This window comes from Callithrix jacchus, chromosome 2 (assembly GCF_049354715.1).
Source record: "Callithrix jacchus isolate 240 chromosome 2, calJac240_pri, whole genome shotgun sequence".
Classification (NCBI taxonomy): Eukaryota; Metazoa; Chordata; class Mammalia; order Primates; family Cebidae; genus Callithrix; species Callithrix jacchus.
In genome coordinates this window covers 139,846,550-139,856,916 of record NC_133503.1, presented here as the reverse complement: position 1 = coordinate 139,856,916, position 10,367 = coordinate 139,846,550, and the positions used below count along the sequence as shown (strand labels likewise).

The 10,367-nt window shown below is 43.7% G+C and overlaps 1 long non-coding RNA gene across 1 annotated transcript; it reads right to left on the bottom strand.

Annotated features, from left to right (window-relative positions):
- Positions 1-1,184: 1,184 nt before the first annotated feature.
- LOC144581444 (uncharacterized) lies at positions 1,185-4,107 on the bottom strand. Its single transcript, XR_013532287.1, has 3 exons — positions 3,968-4,107; positions 3,596-3,654; positions 1,185-1,280 (listed from the first exon to the last, which is right to left on the bottom strand). It is a non-coding gene; the product is annotated as an uncharacterized LOC144581444 (long non-coding RNA).
- Positions 4,108-10,367: the final 6,260 nt, after the last annotated feature.

Sequence of the window (10,367 nt, the reverse complement as noted above, 5' to 3'; positions counted from 1 at the left end):
ACTGCCAATGTAAAGAGGAACAGGGGTTAGGGAAAAATGTCTTCATCTCAGAGGTTTTTCAGAGTTCAACATATGCTATAATTTAGAATTTTCTTATAAATCCACTCTACTTGGATAGAAAATAGTTTAGTGATTTCATAATACCATTTCCATATCACAGTATTTCATGGTATTATATGTGATGTGAGTATATAAATGTCAGCATCCAGAATTTCAGTCCTACCAGTTAGGTAGTTTTCGGAATAACCAGAAGACCATTCTAAATTCATGATGCTACTATAAGTTGGTAAACAACCATACTTTATCCTGATTTTTATTTTTACTAAAACAGTCAACTCCCCTCCCCATGCCCAAGTAAGAAATATAGGAACAGTATGTATAGTATGGTCCCATTTGTTTGAAAAACCACTTAAGGCTGGGCGCGGTTGCTCACACCTGTAGTCCCAGCATTTTGAGAGGCTAGGGTGGGCAAATCACTTGAGGTCAGGAGTTTGACACCAGCCTGGCCAGCATGGTGAAACCCCACCTCTGCTAAAAACACAAAAATCAGCCAGTTGTGGTGGCACACACCTGTAGTCCTATCCACTCGGGAGGTTGAGACACAAGACTTCCTTGAACCCAGGTGGCAGAGGTTGCAGTGAGTCAAGATGGTACCACTGCATTCCAGCCTGGGCAACAGAGCAAGAACCTGTCTCAGAAAAAACAACAACAACAACACATTTTTAGCTGCATTAAGAATTTCTGAATATGTTAATGAGCTCGATTGTGGTAATTAGCAATCAGAAAGTATATGTATATCAAAACAAGTTGAACATCCATGTTGTACAACTGAAATATACATAATTTCAACTTGTCAGTTATACCTAAACAAAACTGGAAAAAAAATTCTGGAAGGATATATGTAAAAATGTTAATGGTGGGTACCTCTAGGAAGGAGGCCTGGAAGGCATTCTTCCTTTTCACTCTCGCTCATTCTGTATTTTTTTTGTTCTACCAGTGCCTGCACTGCTTTTATATTTAGAAATAAATCTAGTTTAGCACTAAAATATTAACTGGAGCTACCTCTGGAGGGCAAGAGTACTAGAAGGTGTAATAAATTGTCTTCTTGCTTGTCTGATTTTATAATATGTAAATATATTATAAGTTTAACATACAGATGCTCTGCCAGACACAGTGGCTATTACCTGTAATTCCAGCACTTTGGGAGGCCAAGGTGGGCGGATCACTTGAGGTCAAGAGTTCAAGACCAGCCTGGCCAACATGGTGAAACCCTGTCTGTACTAAAAATACCAAAAAAAGAAAAGAAAAGAAAAGAAAAAAGAAAATTAGCCAGGCATGGTGGTGTGTGCCTGTAGTCCCAGCTACTTGGGAGGCTGAGGCAGGAGAATTGCTTGAACCCAGGAGGCAGAGGTTGCAGTGAGCCGAGATTGCACCACTGCACTCCAGCCTTGATGACAGCAAGACTCCATTTCAAAAATAAAAATAAAATATACAGATGCTCTTCAACTTATGACAGGGTTATATCTTGAGAAACCCAATGTAAGTAGAAAATATCGTACATCAGAAATGCATTTAATATACCTAAACTACTGAACATCATTGCTTAACCTGGCCTAGCTTAAACGTGTTCAGAACACTTATATTAGCTTACAATTGGACAAAATCATCAAACACAAAGCGTATTTTATAATAAAGTGTTGAAAAATCTCATGCAATCTATTGAATACTATACGGAAAGTGAAAAACGGAGGTTTTATAGATACTTGAGGAACAATTTCTACTGAATGTGGATCACTTTTGTACCATGGCAAAGTATAAAAATCCTAAGTCAAGTCATCATGAGTTAGGGACCGACTCTAAAAGAGTTATTAATAGAGGATTGGAATGAGGATTAGGTAGTAAGGATTAAAGAGAAGCCAGGGCAGATACAGCTAACAGCCAATATGGGCTTTTCACCCTAGGCTGAGACAGAACAACTTAAAGGAAGCTCAGGGCTAAGATCCAGATTTCGTGTGAGAGGACACGAAAGACAGGTTTGCTGAGGTTGTGAAGTTGCAGCCTGAGGAGGTGCTGGGCTTGGGGGACTTTGCTGAGAAGGGACCTTGTGCATATCAAGGGAAGCCATTCACGTGTGGGGTGCCATTAGGTGCTGCTAAAGTTAGGCACTACTCAAGAAGTGTGCAGCCAGAGCCAGGTGCTGCAGAAGCAGGGTGTATGTGCTGCAGAAGCTGGTGCTGCAAATGGCACAGGTGTTACAGGTGTCTGCTTGGAAGAGCACACTAGAACCCTTGCTCCTTCAGTGTGTCAGCAGCACCCTTGAGACAAAGTTTTACACTGTGCTTGCTGCCATGGGAGAGGTATTTATAGGGCCCAGATCTATTACTGCAGAACAGACAATGAAGGCTGAATGTGGATATAAGAGGCAACGATTAGCATAGCTCATTAAATGTAACAGTGCATACCTAAATACAAAATAACCTAGTAATTTCTTAATATCGACTGACAGGATATATGTACATGTGATATGTTTATAAAATCACAGAAAACTTATTAAATGATATATAAAAAACAGGCAACCATAATTGAGTTTAGGGAGAACAGGATGGCTGGTGGATAGAGAAGGGAGAGAGGGAGGTTTGCTTTTTTTCTCCCGCATACCTTTTTTTTTTTTTTTTTTTGAAGTGGAGTCTTGTGCTGTCACTCAGGCTAGAGAGCAGTGGCAGGATCTCAGCTCACTGCAACCTCTGTCTGAGGTTCAAGTAATTATCCTGTATCAACCTCCCAAGTAGCTGGGATTACAGGTGTGTGACACCACACCTGGCTAATTTTGTATTTTTAGTAGAGACAGGGTTTCACCATGTTGGCCAGGCTGGTCTTGAACTCTTGACCTTAGGTGATCCACCCGCCTTGGCCTCCCAAAGTGCTGGGATTACAGGTGTGAGCCACTGCGCCTAGCCTGCATACCCTTTTATACCAGTTGAGTTTTATCCCATGTGTGCATACTATTAAAAATCACAATGCTTTAAAAACTCACAAGAGTCCATGCAAATTATTTGTCCAGAGCGTCTTCTAAGGGCTTTTAGTTCAAGTAGGGTCAGTAAAGTATGGCCCTGGACTGTCCAATCCTCAAGCTAAGAATGGTTTTCACATTTTTTAAAGCAACAAAGATAATCAGTGGCCTACAAAGCTAAAATATTTACTTTGTTCTTTTACAGAAAATGAACTATTTCCTTTTTTCTTTTTTTAATTTTTTGAAAATAAGATGGGGTTTCACCATGTTGGTCAGGCTGGTCTTGAACTCCTGACCTCAGGTGATCCACCCGCCTTGGCCTCCAAAGTACTTGGATTACAGGCGTGAGCCACCACGCCCAGCCAGAAAATGAACTATTTCCATGACAGAATACTTTTGAATCATAAGCTGATCATGCCCTTTATTCCAGTTTACATCAATCTTCACAGGACTCCTAAGTCATCCCTCATTGCCACAACACCTGTCCTCATGGTTATAAGCCCTCTCTCCCTTCCTCTTTTCATCCCTCCCTCTCTCCCTTCCTTTTTCTTTCTTTCATAAAGAAAAGAAGCTTAGTTGACTCACAGTTCTGCAGACTTTACAGGGAGCAGGTTTTACAAGCATCTTCTCAGCTTTTAGGGAGGCTTCAGGAAACAATCATGGTGGAAGGTAAGGAGCACATGTCACATGACGAAAGCAGAAACAAGGGACAGAGAGTTGAGAGGTAGATTCCGTAAACTTTTAAATGACCAGATCTCATGAGAACTCAGTATCAACACAAAGACAACACCAAGCCATGAGGGATCTGCCCCCATGATTCACACCTCCATCATGCCCCACCTCCAACATTGGGGATACAATTCAACATAAGTAGAGACAAATATCCAAACCATATCACTCTACCTCTGGCCCCTCCCAAATCTTATGTCTTTTTGACATTGCGAAATACAATCATACCTTCCCAACAGTCCCCTGAAGTCTTAACTCATTCCAGCATTAACTCAGAAGTCCTAAGTGTCATCTGACACAAGGCAAATCCCTTCCACCGATGAGCCTATAAATAAAACAAATTATTTACTTTGAACGTACAATAAGGGTTCAGGGGTTGGGTAAATATTCCCATTCAAAAAGGGAGAAATCTGCCAAAAAAAGGGGCTACAGGCCCCATGCAAAAACCAAGCATGGCAGTCATTAAATCATAAAGCTCCAAAATGATCTTCTTTGTCTCCACATGGCACACTGATATAAGGTGTTGGCTCCCAAGGCCTTGGGGCAGCTCTGCTCCTATAGTTTTGCAGGGTTCAGCCCCTGAGGCTGTTCTCATGGGCTAGAGTTCAGTGCCTGTGGCTTTTCCAGGTGCAGGGTACAAGCTGCCAGTGGCTCTACCATTCCAGGGTTTGGAGAACAGTGGCCCTCTTCTCACAGCTCCACTAGCTAGTGCCCCAGTAGGGACCCTGCACTGGGCCTCTAACCCCACCTTTCCCCTAAAGACTGCCCTAGTAGAGGGTCTCTGTGAGGGCTCTGCCCTGCAGCAGGCTTCTGCTTAGACATCCAGGCTTTTCCATATATCCTCAGAAATCCAGGCAGAGGCTACCAAGAATCCACCACTTTTGCATTCTGTTTGCCTGCAGGCTTACCACTTCATGGAAGCAGTGAAGGCTATGGCTTATGCCCAAGGCATGAAGTAATGGCGCAAGCTATACCTGGGCCCCTTTAAGCCCTGCTGGAGTTAGAGCCATCTGGATGCAGGGAGCAGTGTTCTAAGACTGCATAGGGCAACAGGGCCCTGGGCCCAGCCCAGAAAACCATTCAGTTTTCCTAGGCCTCAGGGCCTATGATAGGAGGGGCTACCCCACAGGTCTCTGAAATGCCTTCAAGGCCTTTCCCCCATTGTCTTGGATATTAGCACTTGGATCCCTTTCAGTTATGCAAATATCAGCAAGTGGTTGCTCCACAGCCTTCTTGAATTCCTTGATGAGAAAGCGCTTTCTTTTTCTAACCTGTAGTAGGCTGCAAATTTTCCAAACTTAGGCTCTGCTTCCTGTTTAAATATAAGTTCCAACTTTAAGTCATTTATTTGCTCCCACATCTGAGCATAGGCTGTTAGAAGCAGCAGGCCACATCTTGAATGCTTTGCTGCTTAGAGATTTCTTCTGTCAGATACCCTAGGTTATACTTTTTAAGTTCAACCTTCCACAGATGCCTAGGGCATGAAAAGAATGCAGCCAAGTTATTTGCTAAGGCATAACATGTGACTTTTATTCCAGTTCCCAATAAATTCCTCATTTCCATTTGAGACCTTGTCAGCCTGGACTTCACTGTCAATAGCACCATCATCATTTTTGTCACAACCATTTAACCAGTCTCTAAGAAGTTCCAAACTTGCTGGGAGCAGTGGCTCATGCTTATGCCCAAGGCATGAAGTAATGGCGCAAGCTATACCTGGGCCCCTTTAAGCCCTGCTGGAGTTAGAGCCATCTGGATGCAGGGAGCAGTGTTCTGAGACTGCATAGGGCAACAGGGCCCTGGGCCCAGCCCAGAAAACCATTCAGTTTTCCTAGGCCTCAGGGCCTATGATAGGAGGGGCTACCCCACAGGTCTCTGAAATGCCTATAATCCCAGCACTTTGGGAGGCCGAGGTGGGTGGATCACGAGGTCAAGAGATCAAGACCATCCTGGTCAACATGGTGAAACCCCATCTCTACTAAAAATACAAAAATTAGCTGGGCATGGTGGTGCGTGCCTGTAATCCCAGCTACTCAGGAGGCTGAGGCAGGAGAATTGCCTGAACCCAGGAGGCGGAGGTTGCGGTGAGCTGAGATCATGCCATTGTACTCCAGCCTGGGTAACAGGAGCGAAACTCCGTCTCAAAAAAAAAAAAAAAAAAAAAAGAAAGAAAATAGAAAAATAGTAGAGAGGTGTGGTGGCATATGCTTGTAATCCCTGCTACTCAGGAGGCTGAGGCAGGAGGATTGCTTGAACCTGGGAGGTGGAGTTTGCAGTGAGCCAAGATCATGCCACTGCACTCCAGCCTGGGTGACCAAGCAAGACTCTGTCTCAAAAAAAAAAAAGTTCCAAACTTATCCTCATTTTCCTGTCTTCTGAGACCTCCAAACTCTTCGAACTACTATTCATTACCCAGTTCCAAAACTGCTTCCACATTTTCAGATATCTTACTAGCAATGCCCAACTTCTCAGTACCAATTTGCTGTATTAGGGCATTCTTGCATTGCTATAAAGAAATACCTGAAACTGGGTAATTTACAAAGAGGTTTAATTGGCTCACGGTTCTGCAGGCTTTTCAGGAAGTATGGTGCTGGAATCTGCTTGGCTTCTAGGGAGACCTCAAGAAGCTTACAGTCATGGTAGAAGTGAAGGGGCAGCAGACATATCACATCGGGAAAGCAGGGGCAAGCGAGAGAGCTAAACTCCTACTTTCTGATCACATATCCCAACCTACTCCAACTTCCTAAATCCTTCCACTGTGTCCACATGGGTAGAATATCCTATATCCACAACCTCTTAGATCACAGTCCTTCTACCTTCTTGATCTGCTTATTCTTGAGCTTTTTTAAACCATGATCCACAATTAATAAATTTCACAACACTACACACACACACGTTATATTCATATACACAACTGAAGTTCTACAAAAACAAATCTTAGTAATGCTATATCAAATATTTGTTAATATCCAAATAAATGAAAATTCAGAAATACAAAGTTCCTTTAAAGTTTTTATATGCGCTGTCAACTGTTCTCTCATTCTTATGTTTTACCTCCTCCATTCCACCAAAACAGCTCTTATGAGGGTCACCAATGAGTTCCATATTGCTAAATTCAGTGAATACTCATTTTAGTTGACCCATTAGCAGCATATGGCCCATCAACCCTGTTCCTCAAAATACTTTCTTCATTTGGCTTCCAGGGCATCCCTCTTGATTATCCTCCAAACTCACAGAGAGCTTCTTCTTAGTCTCCTGCAGTTTCTCCTCATATACGATCTCTAACCAAAGAGAACCCAGAGTTCTCTGACATCCTTCCTACTTGAATGCACTTCCTCAGCTATCTCATCTAGTTGAATGGCTTTAAATTTTATATCTATACTAACTTCTACATTTCCATCTCTAGCCCAGACCTCTCCTCTGAACTGTTTTTTTACTTTAATAACATAAGGTCTCATTTTGTTGCCCAGTTTGGTCTTAAAACTACCAGGCTCACATGATCCTTCTGCCTTGGCCTCCCAAAGTGTTGAGATTACAGGCATGAGCCACTGCATCTGGCCTGGACTCTTTATTCATGTTCAACTTCTATTAGGGGGCATCTCAATTTTCATACGTTCAAAACCCAATTTCTTTCCTGCCACAAAAGTACTCCTTATGCAGCCCTCCATCTCATTAAATTCTGACCTTTTCCAGTTGCATAAACCAAAAATCTTGGAGTTTGACTTGACACTCTTCTTTCATACACCACATGTAAGCAATGTACTGGCAAATCCTGGTGGCTCCACTTGCAAAATATACTCAGATCCAACCACCACTACCCACCCTGGTTCTAACTAATCAGCCTGCTTCCTCCCTTGAAACCTATGGTGTATTTTCAACACAGCAATCAGAAGTCTCTTTCTGTAAGTCAGATCATGCTATACCTTGGGTTCAAAACCTTTCAATGGATTCCCAGCTTAAAGTAAGTGTTGAAGATTACGATTGCTTACATATGACCCCATCCTTGACTACCTGTCTTAGCTCCATCTCCTAATCTCTCCTCCTTACCTCCACTCCAGCCACAATGGACTCCTTGTTATTCCCTAAACATGTTAAACACACTCATGTCTTAGGGCCTTTGTCCTTATTTCCCTTGCCTGGAATGCTCTCCCTGCAGCTGTACTTAGAAGAGCTGAATCATCGCACAATTGCTAAAAGGACAAGTGACAATGTGACAGTGTTCTTTCATCTTTTATGCTTGTACACCACAATTTACTTGAAAGTCTGTAAGTGGACAAGTATGGGAGACAGATATGTATACAAAGTAAGTGGAAGGTAAAGATGATGTGAAAAATAAAAACCAAACCACTGAGTCATTCTAATTGGTATTTATAAATGTAAAAATAGGCCGTGTGTGGTGGCCCACGCCTGTAATCCCCCACTTTGGGAGGAAGAAGTGGGTGAATCATTAGCTCAGGAGATGGAGACCATCCTGGCCAACATGGTGAAACCCTGTCACTATTTAAAAAAAAATGGGAGAGGATCCAAGATGGCCCTTTTAGGAGCAGCTCAGGATTGCAGCTCCCAGTGAAAGCACAGAGGGTGAGTGGACGCCGCATGTCCAGACGGATCTTTATTGGCCACAGACCAGGAGATTCCTAGGCAGAGCAGCCCTACAGGTTACCGGCAGGCTGTTTTGGCCAGCACGGGTATTTTAGCTGATGCGGCTGTTTTGCAGCGCAGCGGCTCTCCATACAAAACACACTGGTCTGGTTGCCTTTTTAAGCTGGCAATTGGCACTCTGAGAATTCAGATTCGCCCATTCATCTGATTAAACGGGTCTGAAAAGGAGCCAGGCCAGGAGATTTCCGGGCAGCGCTGTTGTTTCAGCCGGTGCAGTGGGTCACGACACAGGAAATCACACAGATCCTGGCGCCCTTTCAGCGGGCGACTGGAACACCTAGGAGAGAGTCAACCGTTCAACTTAAAAAAAAAAAAAAGGTTCTGAGGCAGGGAGCCAGGTGATCAGGCTCGGCACGTCCCACCCCCACAAAAACAAACAAACAAAAAACAGCAATTGGAAACACTTGGGGTTGAGAGTTTCACGGCAAACACAGCCGAACCCAGGACTGTGCAGCTCAGTGGGGAGGGGTGTCCGCCATTACTGAGGCACTCCACCCCTACGGAGGTAGTCCGCCATTGCTGAGGCAGCTTGCCATGGCTGAGGCAACCTGCCATAACAGAGAGTCCACCATTACAGAGGCGGGCCACCATTGCTGAGGCAGTTCTAACCACACCCATATAAACAGGACTACAGGGAAGCTCAACAGCAGCAGGGCAGAGCCCAAAGCAGATAAGCAAAGCCTATACAGGCAGACAGTGACTAGGCTGCCTCCTTGCTGGGCAGGGCAGCCCTGTAAAAAAAAAGGCAGCAGCACAATGGATACTCATAAATAAAGTCCTAACTCCCAGGGACAGAGCACCTGGGGAAAAAAATGCGGTTTATGAGTTCTGTTGCAGCAGACTTAAACATACCTGCCTAGTAGTTCTGAAAGAACAATGGAGCTCACAGTTCAACACCTGAGCTCCAATGAAGAATGGACTGTCTACTCAAGCAGCTCCCTGACCCCCCGTATATCCAAAGAGTCACCTCACAAAAGACTGATCAGACTGACATGTGGCAGGCATCATTCTGAGAAAAAGATAGCAGAAGAAGAAACTGGTAACAACCCTTACTGTTCTGCAGCTGCAGCAGGTGATCCCCAGGCAAGCAGGGCCTGCAGTGGACCTCAGCAGTCCTACAGCAGAGGGGCCAGACTGTTGAAAGGAAAACTAAGACACAGAAATAACGTCATCATCAACAACCTGGACGTCCACTCAGAGACCCAAACTGAAAATCAGCAACTACACAGACGACAGGTGGATAAATCCACAAAGATGTAAAGAAACCAGCGCAAATAGGAGGAAAACACTTGAAACCAGAACACCTCTCCTCCTACAAGGGATCAAAACTCCTCACCAGCAAGAGAACAAAGCTGGGTGGAGAATGAGTGTGATAAAATGACAGAATCAGAATTCAGAAGGTGGGTAATGAGAAACTTCTGTGAGCAAAAAGAATATGTCTTAACGCAATGCAAAGAAACTAAGAACCTAGAAAAAAGATTTGAGGAAATGATAACAAGAATGGACAACTTAGAAAAAAATATGAGTGAACTGATGAAGCTGAAAAACACAACACGAGAATTTCGTGAAGCATGCGCAAGTTTCAACAGCCGAATTGACCAAGCAGAAGAAAGGATATCAGAGGTCGAAGATCAACTCAATAAAATAAAACGAGATGACAAGATTAAAGAAAAAAGTGCAAAAAAGAATGAACAAAGTCTCTAAGAAATGTGGGACTATGTGAAGAGACCTAATCTATGTTTGATAGGTGTACCTGAATGTGACAAAAAGAATGAATCCCAGCTGGGAAATACTCTTGAGGATATTATCCAGGAAAACTTCCCCACCTTGCAAGGCCGGCCAATATTCAAGTCCAGGAAATACAGAGGACACCACAAAGATATTCCACAAGAAGAGCAACCCCAAGGCACATAATCGTCAGATTCACCAGGGTTGAAATGAAGGAGAAAATGCTAAGGGCAGCCAGAGA